Here is an 18,756-nt window from a genome sequence, read left to right on the forward strand (position 1 = left end):
CTTTTTTTACGGTGAGATTTGAAGTTATTTTTAACGTTTAGATTTTTTAGCGGTTAGATTTAAGATGGACGGCCAGATTTATCTCAGGATTTGTCTTTGGTTTCTCCAAATTTTGTCCCAGTCATCACTCTTCATTCTATTTTATATAATAGATATATATATATATATATATATATATATATATATATATATATATATATATATATATACTAGGGTATATATATTGACCTGTTTTGTATAATATATATATATATATATATATATATATATATATATATATATATATACTAGGGTATATATATATATACTAGGGTAAATCCCGTGTCCTAGGGCACGGACACTTGTATCAATCCAATGTTACGAAATTTAATTGAGAGAGAGAAATTTTTTCTATTAGTTATTATTTTTTGTATTACTTTTTTGTTTCTTTTCTCTTAAATTAGTTATTATTCTATTGAGAAAGAGATAGAGAGAGAGAGATTTCAATTTCTTTTTTTAACCCTTGAAATTTATTTTGTTTCTTTATTTCTTAAATTAGTTATTTTATTTCTAAGAAGGAAACGATTAATGTTTTTTTAAATAGGTAATTTTATTTCTACGAAGGACTATATTTTAAATTTTGAGAAGGGTTTATAGACAATATCCTTTATTAAAAAACGATGTCTGTCCCAGTCATCGTTTTCCTTTCTATTGTACTATATATACTAGGGTATATCCCGTGCCCTAGGACACGAATACTTGTATCAATCAAATGTTACGAAATTTAATTGAGAGAGAGATTTTTATTAGTTATTATATTTTTGTATTACTTTTTTGTTTCTTTTCTCTTAAATTAGTTATTATTTTATTTTTTTTGGTTAACGGAGGCTACTTAGTTATTATTCTATTGAGAGAGAGAGAGATTTCAATTTCTTTTTTAACCCTTGAAATTTATTTTGTTTCTATTTATCTTAAATTAGTTATATTATTTCTAAGAAGGAAACAATTAATGTTTTTTAAATATGTAACTTTATTTCTACAAAGGACTATATTTTAAATTTTGAGAAGGACTTTTATTAAAAAATGATGTTTGTCCCAGTCATCGTTTTCCCTTCTGTTTTTATATAGACTAGGGTATACCCCGTGCCCTAGGGCACGAACAATCGTATCAATTAAATTTGACGACTTTCAATATTTATTATTGCTATATAGTGGATACCATAATTTTTTGGTATTCTACTTATTATTTATTTTCTTTTATTTTATTTTTTCTTAAATTAATTATTTTATGAGAGAGATTTCAATTTCTTGTTTTTACCCTTGCAATACTTTTGTTTCTTTTTTTTCTCAAATTAGATATTTTATTTCTAAGAAAGATTTTTTAAATGGGTAACTTTATCTCTACGAAGGACTATATTTTAAATTTTGAGAAGGGCTTCTAGACAATATGCATAATTAAATAAGGATGTTTGTCCCAGTCATCGTTTTCCCTTCTGTTTTATATAATAGACTAGGGTATATCCCGTGCCCTAGGGTACGGACACTTGTGTCAATCAAATGTTACGAAATTTATTGTTATATTTTATTGAGAGAAAGAGATTTTTATTAGTTATTATTTTTTTGTTTCTTTTCTCTTAAATTAGTTATTATTATATTGAGAGAGAGATTTTAAATTCTTCTTTTAACCCTTGAAATTTAATTTGTTTCTTTTTTTCTTAAATTAGTTATTTTATTTCTAAGAAGGAAAGGATTATCGTTTTTTAAATAGGTAACTTTATTTCTACGAAGGACTATATTTTAAATTTTGAGAAGGGCTTCTAAACAATATCTCTTATTAAAAAAGGATGTTTGTCCCAGTCGTCGTTTTCCCTTCTGTTTTATTATATAGACTAGGCATAACCCCCGCCGGCGGGCGGGGGAATGCCCTTTACGCAGTTAAACAGTAGACATGATGTTCGGTTATTTAAATTTTCTCTTTCTTTTTCACATTTAGTATTTTCCTACTATAGTTTCAACTTTTCGGATCAGTATTCTCCATAAGTGTAGTGTTCTTGATGGAAAAGATTTATCTTAAGTTATTTTAAAGCTTTGGAGTCTATAACACTATTTTTTTATTTTAATGTTTTTAGATCGACGTAAAGAATTTATTCTCAAAAATTATAGATAGCTCACTCTCATCTTACTATTTTATTGTTTACCATGTTACTTTATGGACACATATGTTACTAAAAATGTTTATATATTGTAATATAGTTGTTAGATGTAATTCTCCGTGAAGAATATAATGTTCAATTGAATGTAACCAATTTAGACTCCATAATAAATAAAAAAATAGATTGATGTGAATTGAAAGAGATCGGCTATTTTCCGAGAGAGAAGGTAACTCATCCACTCTACAGTTAGGTAGAAAAATTTAGTGTGGGTGAAAAAGAAATTCAAATACAATTAATGTAGTTCGGCCAATTCAAATCTTTTTCAAAATAACTTGCCAGAAAACATCATCAAATGACTTGTTCAACAGCGATGCCGGTTTTGTATTCATGTCACCCAGCATCTGAAAAGGTCCTATAAATCACAACAACACTAAGAGAGAACATAATTTGAATAAATACCACAACAACAAACCAACCCCTTGATTGTACAAAGCAGACGTGATATGGGAGAATACATGTGAAAATAGTACCTCAGAGACTGAAAAAACCTGTGAAAGTGAACCCCCATCTCAAGAATATGGAACTAAGCGCTATGAGTATGAGTTCCAAGAACTACATCAGAAGAAGGGTGAAATACCAGTATTAACTCTATTTCGCCACTATGGGCTCGGTGACCAGTTCTTATTAAAGTTGAAGATGTTGAAGAAGGTTTATCTATCACTATCTCACCTGTTGGTTCAAGGATAAAGTCTACAAAACAAACTCAAAACAATGTTACAAAAAAGGTGATGATATTGTACATACTACATACTCCAAAGTTTATCTTTTTTTTAGTTTCGCTCATTTCTATTTTATTTTGCGATATTACTCATTTGTAAATTATAAATATTAACCATATAAATAACAAAGTTGTTTTGTTTCAGTAAGAATTGACCAGAAAGAAACAAATTACATATTATGGTATCGTTTATTAGGATTTCTTACTTGCACTAATACAAATAGCTATTTACTCCTTCAACGACATAAAACAAATGTAATAACGTAACAGAGATGATAAACTATAGCTCAAGCAAGTCCCGGATAAAAATTGATTCCAATAACAACTAAAGTCTGGCAGCAAGCACATGAAGTCAAGTTAAGTGAAGGTCATACTTAAAGGTTGTAACAAAAGTACGAGTTACGCTGGTAAAAACTCCATTTTCATCATCATTTAAGTAAATATCTTTAATATCTTCACTATGTCCAAACTTAAAATATGAGCCACTACAAAAAGCACTCTATATATGTTTGTTATTACCTATAATTCTTGATCGTCGCGCATAGACCAACTTCGTTCCGATCCAGTATATGAATGTGTCTAACTTGTGTCACATTTATAAAACTTGCAATCAATTGTATGTTAATTGCAGACAGGAAGAACAACATTATGCATAATGATCGATGCAATTTAGACATAGAGGCTTGTCCCACTGTTTTCGAACAAAATGTATATCCTTGATAGTGGATGTGCTCGGTTTCTTTATCCTTAATCTTGTCTAGACTGTATTCAGTTATTTGAAATATTGAACCAGTTAGATGGACAAATATTTTTTCTTGAAACAAAAGACAATTTGTTCATAGATATCGTTACGCATTTACAAGGACATACTTTAAGGAACGAGTTAATAACAAGTGAATACCAGAGTATTTGCCTATACAAATTTACTTATAGATATTTCTTTCAAACTTGCTACTCGATCCAAGTGAGTACCAGATCTCGCAAAATGAAAGCCGACATTGACATATATGTCTTAAGTAAAAAAGAAGTAGAACTTGACCGATGCTTTAAAATTATTAAAACTTTAAAAATGAAACAAAAAAATTGGTTTACAAAAATCTGCAATATCGTTTGATTATACCTAAATTGAAATAATAGTGGAACTCCACGTGTTACCAATTGATGTAAGAAGTTACCATCATAATTAGCCATGTAAAATCACAATTTTTCTTACGACAGACTTCTTGAACTTGTTCGGCGTTAATATCACAGGGACAATGTTGCAAGATTATCGCAAAAGATGAAGGTTTCCTTGAGGACTTGAAAGGCCACCTTATATTGGTCATGAGTTAATAAAGGAAAATCTCAAAACTAAATTACTCACCTCATTCTTCCAACGCAAGATAGGATTTGTGTGAAAATGTTTAAAGCAACAATTCTGGAGGTCTCCCAACCATTATGAAAACTGAGGAACACAATGCAACGTGGTTAAGAAATAAATAAATAAACTGACATCAACCTACTTCACAATTTATAGCTCTATATTATGTTAATAATCTTGTAATATTTACCTATACCACAAAGTAATAACTCGATTCATTAAATTGGCATTGATATCATCAGATAAAGACCGTTCAAGATCAAAATGAACAACCTTCAGATATCTTCTTTATTTGAAGATTAGAACTTGCGAAGGTATAGCTAAAACAGTTGTAAATGAATCTTCAATTAAAAACCACAGAAATGGGAACAATTGCATCTTAACTTGATTAGTACCTATAATGTCACTCTGCATAGCTTGATTGGCACGAGAAAAATCAGATCCTGTCAACATTTGCCTCATATAGCATTGGCCGAAAAAAGAAATAACATTCTTCCACCACAATTTTCACCAATTCTGTGGATAAGCATATTATTATTATGCTAAAGTATGTTGACCTATAATAAAAGTATACAAACAAATATATATATATATATACCTCATAGGTATCTCCTGTATGTCCTAACTCGTTCTTTCATTCTTTTTTGTATCTCTTACCAATTGAAGAGACAATGAAGAGGTAATCGAAGGGACAATGAAGTGTTCATGGACAATGAAGTGTTCATGGACAACCAGATTTATTCCCGGAAAGAAAACAGATGACTGAATTTGAATGGTCGACCTATTGTTGTAAAAAATAACAATTTCTTATTCATTTATTCTATAGTTGCATTATTGTTCATAACCAAAATGTCAAAATAGAAGTAACAATGAACATAGAAATAATAAAAGACAGGGAACATTTCAATCAAATATGAACCGAAATTGAATTGAGTAGCGCTTACTAATAACATCCCATCCTCTTCTTCATAAGCAAACCCACTATCAAATGTCGTAGCATTTCTAGGGAGGCACTTATCTTCCTCTGCTTTGGAAGAGGTTGTTCCTGAAACACTTATAAGGAAAATTTCTAACTAATTTTGTTCCCGAGTATTTTCTATTATATATACATAAATAATATCATTTGATTTGATCATATAGATTACTATGGGTTGGTTTTTGTTTGTGAGCATAATTGTAGAAATGATTTTCTTGTAAGAAACTTTCTGGTTGTTTAAACCCCAATTCCTAAACCAAAATGGAAAATATGAACCGACCAAACAAAAGTAAGAACATGTTCTTGATACTCCCGTGAAACAAAAGCAAGTTCCCATTGAGACATAAATACAGACTCCATATTCAATGAGTTTACTCTACAAAGCTCCAAAACTTGATCTATAAAAAGCCATCAAAATTGATATTTATATAGAAAGTTTGAGGGTGGTTGAGCAGAAGCTTGACAGGACCTGTAGGCAAATATCAGTTACACCGACAATTCCAAACCAAAGTAAAGAAAATGTTCATATTTCTACTCATATAACTCAAATAATGAAACTATATATATATACGATGTCACCTTTACCCGTGCCCTACAGATTCATCTCTCTCTTTCTAGGTCTAGTTTATAATTCTAAACATTGAACCATAATCTAAGTTTATGAACTCCAACGTGAGACCTACAAGTATAATAAACACCTTTAAGAAGTAATTTAACCGGATAACCAAAGCATCAAAATAATGCTTGCTAATGAGGTGTACCAGAAAATTGCTCCAATTCATGTACTTCCAGGACCTTCACTCCCTGCAGCTGGTTTGCAATTGAGATACCGATTACATCATCTTCAACCCTATTAATGTTCAAAAAAAAAGATGATTAGTAAAACAAGAAAGACAATACTGAAAGTTGGTGATTATTCGGAAATATTACATATGAAGGTGCTCCTCCACGACTGAAGTATTCGGTACCACCAAAGTGAAGAGAAGAGATGCTAATTATACAAATCGAATATAAATAAGCAAGTAAATAAAAAGGAGGTATACCATGCTTGGTTGTAAAATTCAGCAAGCCGTTTTTTTTTTCTGCACTACGACTTGCTTCCCCAGATACCGACTTCAAGTCTTTACCTTGAGAAGATATAAGAGCATTAATGAACTGAACAGGTGATTGACTAAACCCTGGAAGGCTCTTCTTCGGAAATGTTCATGAATCTTCTTTATAGCAGCACAGATTGCTTCTTCACATGTATGGATCTCTTTATGTTTCTCACTGTTGGCCAAGAAAGCAGACATCTCTTTTTGCAAAGGAAGGGGAATATGTACCAGCACATCATAGCAGGCATCCCAGCTGGATTGTTTCCCGATAGCTTTATTTTGTGCTCCAAAATGTATAGGTTGAGGAGGCGATAAATGCTGTGAGATCTTCTGCGAGACTGCAGAGAACTTCACCTTTTCTTCAGTAAACGAAATAAGTTGATAAAGAGGAATCCTAAAATAAAATTCAATAATCCACAATGAGTTAGAGCTTCCTGATGATCTAAAATACAGATGAAGCAACATCCAAAATCGTATACACTAAACCTGATCACTAAATCTTCAATACGCATGAAGAAGCACATGATTACTTTCTCAAATCTACAAAATCTTAACTTTAATTACTACGTAGAGCTATGAAATGATTCAAATAAGAATATTAAATCAGTGACTTCTTCACTAAAATAAGGAAGAGTAAGATTAAGGGGAAAGTACTTACCCTGACGAGTACGAAAGATTAAAGAAACCTACGACTACTTCAGTAGCATTCAAGAGATATCTATTTCAGTTGTAAGAATTTTATAAGAGGGATTGAAAGAGGGAGGTAGGGAAGGAATTGATAGATTTTGTAGAGGGAAAAAGAGAAATACAGTGAAACACTAAACAATATACCAGTTTTAAGTTTTGAATAATAGCTTTTGTGGTTAAATATACAGTGAAACACTAAACAATATACAGTGAAACACTAAACAATATACCAGGTAGGGAAGGAATTGATAGATTTTGTGGTTAAATAATAGCTTCATTTCACCATTAAAAGTTATCAAAATTAGACATGGAAAAAGATCTAATGAATTTATCATGTTTGTTTAGTTTTAAGTTTTGAATCCAAAACAACAGTACCTTTTTCGCTTTAGAAAGATTATTTCCCGTTGTCAATTTCTTCGCATCCTGGAGTGAATAGATTAAGATCTTTTTCAATATCTTACAGAAACTCCTGTAGAAAACATGTAGATTCGGAATAGCAATTAAAATCCAAAGACCAAACCGTAAAAGAGCTAATCAAGAGATTAATTTACCTTAATAAGACTCTTCATGATCTTATTTATTCTACTCAAGGAAGAAACTATCCTAACCATCGAATCGAGATTATATAATTAACCTAACCCCCTCTCACCTGACCTTTTTGTTCTAAATCACACCCAAGTCCTAAAAATAAGTCATGAATCACAACCCTGCAATCAACACTCATCCAAATGACACTGATATGCCAAATAGTGGTTTCTTAAGTAAAAAAAATCCTTCCACAAGCATTGCAACAACAAGATACTGTAAAATCAAAAACCTTAAGTATAAACACATATGATTAAACAGGAAAGAACGGTATCAATACTTACATTGACTTTAGAAAGCTTTACTTGATCCAAAACTTTAAACAAGGTGAACAAGCCGGAGTTTCAAACAAAACCAACATCTTCAAATTCCAGAACACCTAAACAGAAGAGTTTCAATAAACAGAAGAGTTAGCAACAATTTTTTATAAATTAGAATTTGGAAACGATTATGATTCAATGGGTGATGTAGGAATTGATATTCATAGAACCACAATAATATATTTCATGGTATTAATAACCTCATATTTCAAGTTTTTCGATATAGAATCTTGAATCTAAATTCATATGGGAAGAAGAAAAGTAAATTTTACAGTAAGAAATCCACATAGGATGACTCGTTTTTTCAAAGACCACAACAGAAATGAGAACACTAACAAAGATCTAACAAAGTGAAAGATTTCATGGAACCCATATTTCATAGTGAGATGGAATTTGTGTATCATCTTAGACCAATCAATTTCTAGGTCAAGAAAGAAGTAGAGAGATAATAGCTGAAGAAACAAAATACTACCTTAGCAAAAAGAATCAAATGATGGGCAGAAAACAATAGTCAGTTACAGTTACAAAGAAAATGAAATTTACTTCTTAAAATCTATCACCAATGAATGCTATGCTAGGTAAACACATATGCAACCATGCTTCATAATCAGTGATTGAAGACCATTTGTAAACTCTGAAACTGAAATTGAAGAAAATTTGATTTACATTGTGAGATAAACAGATACTCATGAATTTTAAGAATGCCACAAGAATCTGATCATTAGCAACATAAGCTCTATCTAAAAGAACAAAAAACCAAAAATCTAAATGTATGTTATTTAGTTTGATCTCAACTTACCTTTAATTATGAAGAAGATTAGGACCTGTATTGGTTCTCCTATTATCATCTTCAAAATCGCTATAATCATCTAGACTAATACTACTACCATTAATTCTCTTCCCTTCAAATATCTTCTTCTTTCACACATTCTAGTTGAGACATTTTACCAAACACCTTGACGACAATTTCTGATTTAAAAGATCTAATCTCTAAAAACATCTAATTAAGCTCTGATTCTCATTGAATTGGTAAATTATAATAAGTTTTGATTGAAGAAGCAAAATCCAAACAGGAAAATAAAGATTACCTGTTGATTCCAGCTTTTTGATTTCCTCGTGAAGATTTCGGCACAGTTTTCTCTCTCCCGTGTAAAATCTATGGAGTAGAAAAATTTCAACATCTAACTCCCTTTCTCTCTCTTAATTACTCAGGAATTCACTTATGAATTCGATGAGACATTTACATAGGAATTTGTAATTGAAATCTTCACCCTCTATGAATCAAGATTCAAGAGAGACATAAATGAGAACCTTCAATATAAAAGAGTGAATAAATGAAGAAGCACCAAGTTCATGGAGGAACACCATCCGAAAGAAGGTCGAATGAATTGGCAGATTCAATCACAAAGACATTGAATAAAGGGTTGTGCAGGGAGAGAGATGAGGGGTTTTGGCGTTTCAGTTCATACAAGAGAAAGAAACGGCAGTAGGTGGGCGTTAGATTAACTATTACATCAATGATTAGGATCCACGGTAGATTAGGGGTTCTATATAATAGATTAATTATGTGTCCTAATAAGATTGTTTATGTCCTAGTCAGATTATATTTTTGTCCTAGTCATATTGTTTTATATTTATTATGTCCTAGTCACAAGTATCTGTTTTGTATAATAGATATATATATATATATATATATATATATATATATATATATATATATATATATATATATGTATGTATAAAAATTCAAACACCTTTTACATAGATATGTTCATGCACAATTCAAAATCTAATCAAACCCAGTATGTACATACAAATATCATTATAGTCCGTAATAGAAACCATACAAAAATATGAAACAAAAACCTTGTCAAGGGCCTGGAAGGTATGAAGCAACCATCTTACTTCGTCCGAAGCATCAAAGATCTTGTTCTATCCAACTCCGAATGATTTTGCTATCTTAACCAATCCAATGATTATAAATTCTTTAAAATCGAAATAAATAGACGTGACAATAGGCATCTTCGTGGCCTGACACTGGCTTTGGGTGGGTGTACAAACGTGTAGGATTAACAACAATGTTAAGGATTCTTCTTAAGTGATAATGATATGCTTTTGTACAAAGAAAAAAGCACATTGAAGAAAAGGGTTAATTCCATTTTGGTCCCCACTTTGTGATCAACTGGCCATTTTGACCCTCAATTGTGTCCGGCAGTTCGTTTTGGCCCTTATAGGTCCGGCAGTTCGTTTTGGCCCCCAATTTCTATAAAATGTTTCATTTTTGCCCTCATGGCATTTGTGCAATTTTTATGTTCTTTTTCTTTAAGATTCTTTGTTCTTTTTATTTTTTTCTATTTCTTTAACCGGCTGTCTTCTTTCTCTTCCTTCCCTCACTCTCCAAGTTATAGAAGTGAAGAAAATGGTGGTGCAGGTGGTGATGACGGATCATCATTGTCTTCTTCATTTGCTATAGATATTAATAATAACAACTAACCTTCTTCAATCACAACTTCCTTTATCTCTTAATACCCTTCTTCTTCAAACTTTCAGATCTTAATTCCTAGGGTCATTCTCCCATCTTCTTCAAACTTTTAGATCTCAATTCCTAGGGTCATTCTCTCATCTTGAAGCGGTGACTTAAACGACTGACAACCACAAATACGAGCGAAAATCCGATTTAATTACGACCAAATTTTTTCCTTCTTGAAGCGGTGATATCAATTGTGCGGTTTGGGTTTCACCCAAATTAAGGAAGGATTGGATGAAAAAATGGAAGCTAGGGTTTTAGATAAGTTGCAGTTGGTTAATGGAAAGATATTGTACATGTGGAATCTGATAAAACAGACTCTAGTGTTGCTCAGGAATTTGACTCCACATAAATATTCTAGGGTTTCTAGGGAATTTGGCTCAATAGAAATTAAATCTAGGGTTTCATTGCTTTGATCACCACTGAATCTTGTTGGGCAAAAGAGTTCAAGAAGCAACAGAAAGGTAACCCCCTCATGTGGCTATTAATTAGTTGCTACTCAATCACCTACTTATATGTTGTTGCTCCTGATTGTTGCTAGAAATTTCTCCTTTTTTGGTTTGTTGTGGTTTGTTGGGTAGCTAGATTGATGAGAAATTTGTTGGATCTACAATTTATGATTTTCATTGTCATTATTATTTTGTACGAGAGGAGAAAAATGGGATGATGGTGGTGGTGGATGAAGATGATGACAAAGAGGAGAGAGAAGAAGAATAATACATAAATTAACGGCCGCTGAAGCCGTGAAAGAAGAGAGAGAAAAAAATAAAAATAAGAAGAAAATAAAAGTAAAAGATATTTACAGAAATGCCACTGGGGCAAAATCGGGATGTTTCATAAATAATTGTGGCAAAAACGAACTGTCGGAGACAATTGGGGACCAAAACGGACTGCCAGACACAATTAGGGGCTAAAACGACCAGTTGGTCACAAATTGGGGGGTCAAAACAGAATTAACCCTAAAAAAAAAGTTAAAGGTAATCCAAATGTGGACGGGAGCCAAACACAAATTAAGGTTATTTGACCAGAAATAATGGGCATTTTCGTTCCCCACTGATTTTTTGAAATGAAGGGATATAATATGCATGTGTAGACTTATCATTTCTCTCTATAGGTCAAACGTCTTTGACCAATGTCAAGAGTATGCTCGATTGACCTTCGTGTCTTTTTTTTGCCTTAAAGATTAGAAAGTAGTCTGTCAGACGACACGACAATCTACAGTCAAGATCATCAGTTGCTTGATATGTAACCGTTAAACCATGCTTTGACCGTGTGGTTATGATTCGTCGACTAGACATAGACTCTTGTCTTTTTAGATATCAAGGATAAATATATGCACAATAATGTGCGACCACGTAGAACATATCATGTTCAAGTAAGGTGGTAGCTTTCATGTCATTTTGGTCCCTTCTATATATCCATACCTAACCGAAACAAAACCTAAGGTATGATTTTGGCTTATATTATCTCATATTGATTTGAGTCATTTACTTTTGCATTGGTCAGAGGTAGCATGGATGGTTAGTTATTAGTTACCTGACTGTTGCGTGAACATAGAACTTTTTACTTAATTTATTACACGATGACTCAATTTCATTAAAAGACAACTTCTTCGAAAGTTTGACTACGATCCTGATCGCTCTTTTACCTGAGTGGTCACTCCGCCAATTACTTAGTCTTTTATCAATTCCTCCACCTTTCTCTCTCCCACTTGCTCTCTCCTCCCCACACACCCATACACATTTTCTTTCCCTACAATACGGTGGGATCTGTTTGTTTTTATGTTAATCGATAGGAAGGACCCTTCTACGTGTGAAAATCCAATGACTTCGGCATTCAAAGATCAAAAACAAAAATCAGGGGCTTCCTTAAGATAAAACTTTCGAAAATTCATATAATTTGGTTGAGTGGCATATGTTCAATTCTTATTTTCACCATCAAAACAAAATTCATATACTTTAAACCATACAATCATCATAAGATCTTTATAAAGACTACTACAAGAGAGAAGTTTAAACATTTACACAATGTGGGACTATATATTCTAACATTCTCCCTCAAACGAATGACTTTTGCTAGTGAAAAATTCATGAGTTCACTAAAATTTGTAGATGTTCACTTGGTTTGATATGGAGACATCATTGTGAGGTTGCTATGTTGGTTGTTGTTGTTGTTTGTTGCTGTTTGTTGCTGTTTGTTGATGTTGTTGTTTGTTGATGTTATTGTTGTTTGCTGATGTTGTTGTTTGCTGATGTTGTTGTTTGTTGATGTTGTTGTTCTTTTCTCCATTGGAAGTCCATTTGAAGAAAATTTGGCTCCATTGCCAGGTATTGTTGGCTCCATTGCCAGGTATTGTTGGCTCCATTGCCAGGTATTGTTGGCTCCATTGCCAGGTTGGCCCCATTGCCAAGTATTGTTCTCTATTTAAAGAGAATTGTGTTCTCTATTTAAAGAGAAAGCGGACAATTATAACCCATTGTCCAATTGTGGGCGGAGATATACTCCTTGCTTTTAATAGCTCTCACAAATGATTATTCCTCCATATAAAATGCAAACCCTTGATCATATAATTTTATCCCTTTTCAAACACTAGCAATCACCATTCTTAATCTTTCCCACTTCAATTCTTCTGTATACTCTTTTATCTCCTCTCCTCTTCATTTGATCTTATGAAAACTAAGGAACAATAGTTTGAGAGTTCTCAACTTTGATATAAGAAGTATGAGCAAATCAACTAAGAGAATAAACTCTTTTGCCATTAAAGAACCCACAAACATGTTCACAAAAATATCAAAAGAAAACCCTCTTTGAGAATAAGCTTCATTTCTTGCACACATTTTACCAAACACTTGATGTGCATACTTTGGTAAATCAAAAAATTGGAAACTAGAAGTCTAATTTCAAGAGAAACATGGGGTATATAACAATTTTTTTTTTTTTTTTTTATGAAATCTCTCCCCTCTCTAATAGCTTTCCATTTTCTCTTTGTTTGGACATCTCAAATAGAGCTTCATTTATATAAGCTTGATCCACATAGATTTCATGTTGTGGAGAACTTGCGGCATCTGAAATGCTTAGGTCTTTGAAGAGTATATCATGTGATTTCTTCAACAAATCACTCTTGTTTTGATATTTCTTCTTCTTGTTAGTCTTCATCATTTTCAAATACTATTGAGAAGTATTGAAGAATGATTAGATCTCATCAATAGAAGAGAACTACTCTTATTTGAAAGGAAAAATATAAAAAACACTAAACTAGAAGCATAAAAGCTACAAACCGATAAAAATCCGGCGGACGGTAGCCATTAATGGGACTACCGCCGCCGGCTAGCGGAAGACTATAAACAACTAACCCAAGAAAGAAACCTAGAAGCTCTTATACCATGTAAGAAAACAGAAATTGTATTGATTGTATTTTTCCTAGCTATTACATAAGATCCTTATAAAGACTAGTACAAGAGAGAAGTTTAAACATTTACACAATGTGGGACTATATATTCTAACAAGTGTTGTTTTCTGGACTATAAGCCCAAAAATTAATTAAACTATCCCCACAAATTTTTATTTTTAAACGGTAAAAACCATAATAGCCTTAATTATCATCAAAGTCGCTGATTTTCTGACATTGATTTGGATAAATACTACTTAGGATAGTTTTCCTTTGATGAACCTCCTTTACTTTTTTCCATAAATCGTTGGATTCTTAAATTTCAAGTGAAAATTCCATTAAAACCAAATTTCAGATTTATAACATTCTAGAATGATAAATTAGAAGTTCTCATCACCCTGCTAATCAAATCTCAGTATCAGATACAAAACTAGAACCCACTTTGAAATCCACTCAAATGTCTTCTCTTTCCAATCCCTAGCTAACCTGAAAAATAATTTTTGCTTGTACAAAAATCTTTGGCGTCGTGTCTTACTAAAAAAGAGATGGGGAGTGGATAGTTGGAATTTTTGTCACATTACCTGTATGAACATGAGAATTTATGTCACATTACATCTACAACTCAGTCTGAAAATTCATCACGAAAATCATAACTAACAGAATTGACCCTTACCTAAATGAGCGTATAATGTGGACCCAAACGCTTTTGTGCCGGGTACACAAATAATGGAGACATTATTATAACGCAAGAACTATTACACTCCATGCGTAAATCGACGGCCAAAAAAGGGACCTTCTCCCTCAAAATAGACATAACCAAAGCCTATGATCGAGTCAGTTGGAGATTTTTAGAGGCAGCTCTAAAAGCTGCGGGTATTACTTGTAAGCTGCTCTCCCTACTCATGTCATACATCACCACCTCACACTGTAATATCCAATTCAGTGGACACTTGGTCGGAGATTTTACGACCTCTAGAGGCCTCAGGCAGGGATGTCCATTATTTCCTTATTCATCCTAGCCTCCCAGTCACTCCCCCTCTCATTATGAACATCAAAGAAAGTTTACAGCATACTAAGTTAACCAGGTCGCCCCTAGTATTACACACTTGCGGTTCGCGGACGACCTGATTATGTTTGGTCAAGCAACAAAAGAAAATTTGGACTCTGTTTTACAAATTATGGATCTCTATGCAGGGGGTTCCTACTAGCATAAAAGAGAATATATCTTGAAATTCAAAGCTCCACTGATGGCGGATCAGGAGAAGTACTTAGGCTCTTTCATCATCAGGCCAAGCAATCGAATCAGGAGTCACCAATGGTTAGAAGAGAAATATGCAAAATCATTAGCAAACTGGAAACAAAAATTCATTACCCAAGCAGGAAGAACGGTACTCATTAAATCAACTTTATCTTTTTTTTTTGCACTTATCTTCTTACTTTTCAGATAATACCTCAGCAAGTCATAAAGAACCTCGAAAGGGCCGAGAGAAACTTTTGGTGGGGACATTCACAAGATGAGAAAAAACTTCATTTTATTAACTGGGGATCCTATGTAGTCCAAAAAAGTAAGGTGGACTTGGTATAAGGTCCTTAAAGGAAGTAAAATAGTCTCTTATAGCCAAAAGGGCCTGGAAGCTACTCACAAAAACCTACTAATATGTTATGACCGAATGGGATTTTCAATGATAAACACAAGTAATCCAAAAAAAGCAATAGGAAATAAAGAACAATCAAGAACAGAACACAGAGATTTACGTGGTTCGGTTGGTGAGTCGTACTCCACGGCGACAACGGTGCGATGATGTCCACTATGATAAGCAAACAAGTTACACAAGAGATTTCGTGAGATTGTGCTACTGATATCTCCTTAGGATTTAGTTTATATAGCCACTAAACCCAAATCCCACCGCCTCACCAACTCTCTCTCTAAAACCGACATTATACATGGATACGCAAACACTAATCACCGACATAAGCCTAGCTTCCGCATTTCAGCTCTGCCTCCGAGTCCAGCTCTGCCTCACAGCCTGCTTCGCATACCAGCCCTGTCTCAGCAATCAACTCCGCTAATAGGTCGTAAATCGGGTTCGATATCAACCCATATTCAAGACACTTTCAACATGATACTTGGGTCAAATTGATCAAGGCAAAATATGTGAGAAGGTTGGCGGGTCGTAAACCGGCTTCGATATCAACCCATATTCAAGACACTTTCAACATGATACTTGGGTCAAGTTGGTCAAGGCAAAACAATGTCATATGGATCATAGGATCATAAGAGACAACACAACTAGGGACACTATGTAAAACAATGTCATATGGATCATAGGAGACAACACTACTGTTAAAATCAATCATGATCCATGGATCCCTTATTACCTGGACATTTACCCCAGCCAACCCAAGACTTACCCCCAAATATTTACTGGGTAGTTGATCTTATTACAATAGAAAACTCAACATATAGATGGAACACCAACTTACTAACAGATTATTTCAACTCTACAACAGTGCAAGCCATCACAAACATTAGGTTACCATAAAAACCACAAAGAGATAGACTAATCAGGTCGTGTGTGGAGAGTGGCAAATTCTCTCCTAAATCCTACTATAAAGAAATCAAGGCTACTCCAGTCACAAGAGAGGAAGCCCAATCTTTCCCTTGGACGAAATTTTGGAAACAAAAGCATATGGATCCCAACATACAAATATTCATTTCGAAGCTTATACATGATGAATTAGCTAATCTTAGCAACATAAGCAAAAGGGTACAAAATATACCTAATCTTCGCAAGATGTGTGATCGGCAAGAGGTTGCAACGAGATTCCATCTCTTTGGGGACTGCAACACCTTCCAACGACTACTCCAACATGTCAACATTCCTGCACTTCAAAATCTCACTTCAGATCTAATAGGAACTTTGAAAGAATTGATCATGAATGACTCAGATGTTGGAAATAATTGGATGGCTACTTACTTGCTTTGGTCTTGGTGGAAAATATGAAATGATCAAATCTTCAATTAAAATCCAGTGGATATCCCTCGGTGTTGGTGTCTGACAAAGGAACCTCTAAGGTATCTAAACCCTAACCCTTCTTCATCACTAACTCTCCCTTCTTTGCAGATAGAAAATTGGATCCCACCTCCAAGGGATATAATAACACTAAATTGTGATGGTTCATTCAGAGGTACAGAGGAATCAGATGCAGCGGTGGCAAGAGACTTCTGCGGCAACATCATCGCACAAAGATCTAGAAGAGAATCGCCGACTACAACTCAAGAGAGTGAACTCTTAGCGTATTCTCTGGGACTAAAGCTGGCAGATGAAATGAGATTAGGTCATTTTATACTAGAGACTGATTCTAGGTTTCTGATTGATTTGATCACAACCGTTAAACCTGTAATCCCTTGGCGCATCTACACGGCCATTATGGGACTACGTGCTTCCATCTCCAGAAGACAAGTGGAAGTTACCCACTGCCTGCGGATTCACAATCAAGTGGCGCATGATTTAGCCGTTACATGTTTAGCTCGTAAGTTGTGAAGTTTTACTTTTCACTCCCAATGTTGTTAACTCCGTTACGTTTTTGGTCCTATGTAATTTGCCTATGTTATATGGCACAAACTCTTATAATGTACCAAAATCTTTGGTGTAGGTGTCTTATAATATGCACAAAATCTTTAAGTGTTGTATACTTTATTTTAGTCTAATCATCTGACAAAAAAGGAATTAGGGTTTCATCAATAGGGAACTCCATTTGGTGTCTTACTGGATTCCCACACTCATTTGTTCTTTTTAATGGTTTAACAGAAGACCAAGAACCCCATCCAAGAAATGAATGTCATCTAATATGTTTAAAATGATAGGTGTTCTCATCTTATCAATGAGGATTTATGGCTTCATTAACTTTTTGGATTTTGTTTTAAATTGACATAATCTTAGAGATTTTGTTACTATTTATGACTTCATAAATTTTTTGGGATTTTATTTTAAATTGACATAATCTTGGAGATTTTCTTATTGAAAAAGGTTTATTCACACAATTAACAACTTCAATCCTATTAGGATTCCTATCCTATAAATAGGTCCATCGCATCAAACATTAGGAAGAAAACAAGTTAAAAGAACAGAAAGCTAAAGAATAAAAAATCAGTAGTTTGTTGCTTTAAGAAAATATGGAAGGTAAAATTGTTAGAAAGATGTTGAATGCAACTATTTTGTTCATGGTAGTACTCATGATGTTGGGGATGTTTAATCAACAAGTTTCAGCAGTTGATGAAAGTTGTGTTAATGATTGCACTGAGAAATGTGGTAACGCCGATCCAGGTATAACCTGCCTATTCTCTCACTCTCTCCATTTGTGACGTTGGTTATATAATATATTCACTATTGCGAAAAATGTTTGTACAAAATCTGGTTGTATAAATAAACTTTTTATATATCATTGTAACACTAAATTTTTTCGTTGAATTGTGGTGATTTGCAGGGGCAGCAGTAGCGTGTCTTACTACATGTATTCAACAATGTATCTAAAATGATCTAGTTATTTTCGTGAACAATAACAAAGATGGAAGTTGTTACAGTAAATGGGTGATGTGGGCACTTGTCGATGTATGAGTTGGCGATCTTAAATAAAATATCTCCCTTAAATGTCTTAATCTTCTTGTGCAACTTTTCAGTTAACTAAATCTTTGCAAATACTTTAAACCTTCACAAATATAATTATCCCAACAATACATCAATATAATTTGATGAAAGTATCGTGAAAAGATAAATGAGATTAAAGGTCCCACGCCACGGGCATGCGGTTAACTAAATCTTTATATCACAACAATACCACAAGAATATTAAACTCAATGACCAATGTTTACGGCTAATAAAACGGACAAATACGTAGAGAATGTCCG

The 18,756-nt window shown here is 33.4% G+C and overlaps 2 long non-coding RNA genes across 8 annotated transcripts; one reads left to right on the forward strand and one right to left on the reverse strand.

Moving 5' to 3' along the window:
* Positions 1 to 2,430: 2,430 nt before the first annotated feature.
* On the reverse strand, positions 2,431 to 9,452 carry LOC147566228 (uncharacterized). Of its 7 annotated transcripts, none has more exons than XR_015230403.1 (9): positions 9,021 to 9,450; positions 7,897 to 7,991; positions 7,403 to 7,496; positions 6,290 to 6,734; positions 6,008 to 6,096; positions 5,215 to 5,925; positions 4,666 to 4,713; positions 4,274 to 4,354; positions 2,431 to 2,882 (listed from the first exon to the last, which is right to left on the reverse strand). It is a non-coding gene; the product is annotated as an uncharacterized LOC147566228 (long non-coding RNA). The 7 variants fall into 7 exon arrangements; XR_015230402.1 differs by having other exon boundaries at positions 4,666 to 4,786; XR_015230406.1 differs by lacking the exon at positions 2,431 to 2,882 and adding an exon at positions 4,869 to 5,051 and having other exon boundaries at positions 3,955 to 4,354; positions 4,666 to 4,786; positions 8,732 to 9,452.
* An 8,501-nt stretch (positions 9,453 to 17,953) lies between these two features.
* LOC147566229 (uncharacterized) lies at positions 17,954 to 18,507 on the forward strand. Its single transcript, XR_015237400.1, has 2 exons — positions 17,954 to 18,175; positions 18,336 to 18,507. It is a non-coding gene; the product is annotated as an uncharacterized LOC147566229 (long non-coding RNA).
* The last annotated feature ends 249 nt before the right edge of the window (positions 18,508 to 18,756 follow it).

Source organism: Eschscholzia californica, unplaced genomic scaffold (genome assembly GCF_041429995.1).
Source record: "Eschscholzia californica isolate CP2 unplaced genomic scaffold, dmEscCali1.0.p SCAF_1, whole genome shotgun sequence".
Taxonomy (NCBI): Eukaryota; Viridiplantae; Streptophyta; class Magnoliopsida; order Ranunculales; family Papaveraceae; genus Eschscholzia; species Eschscholzia californica.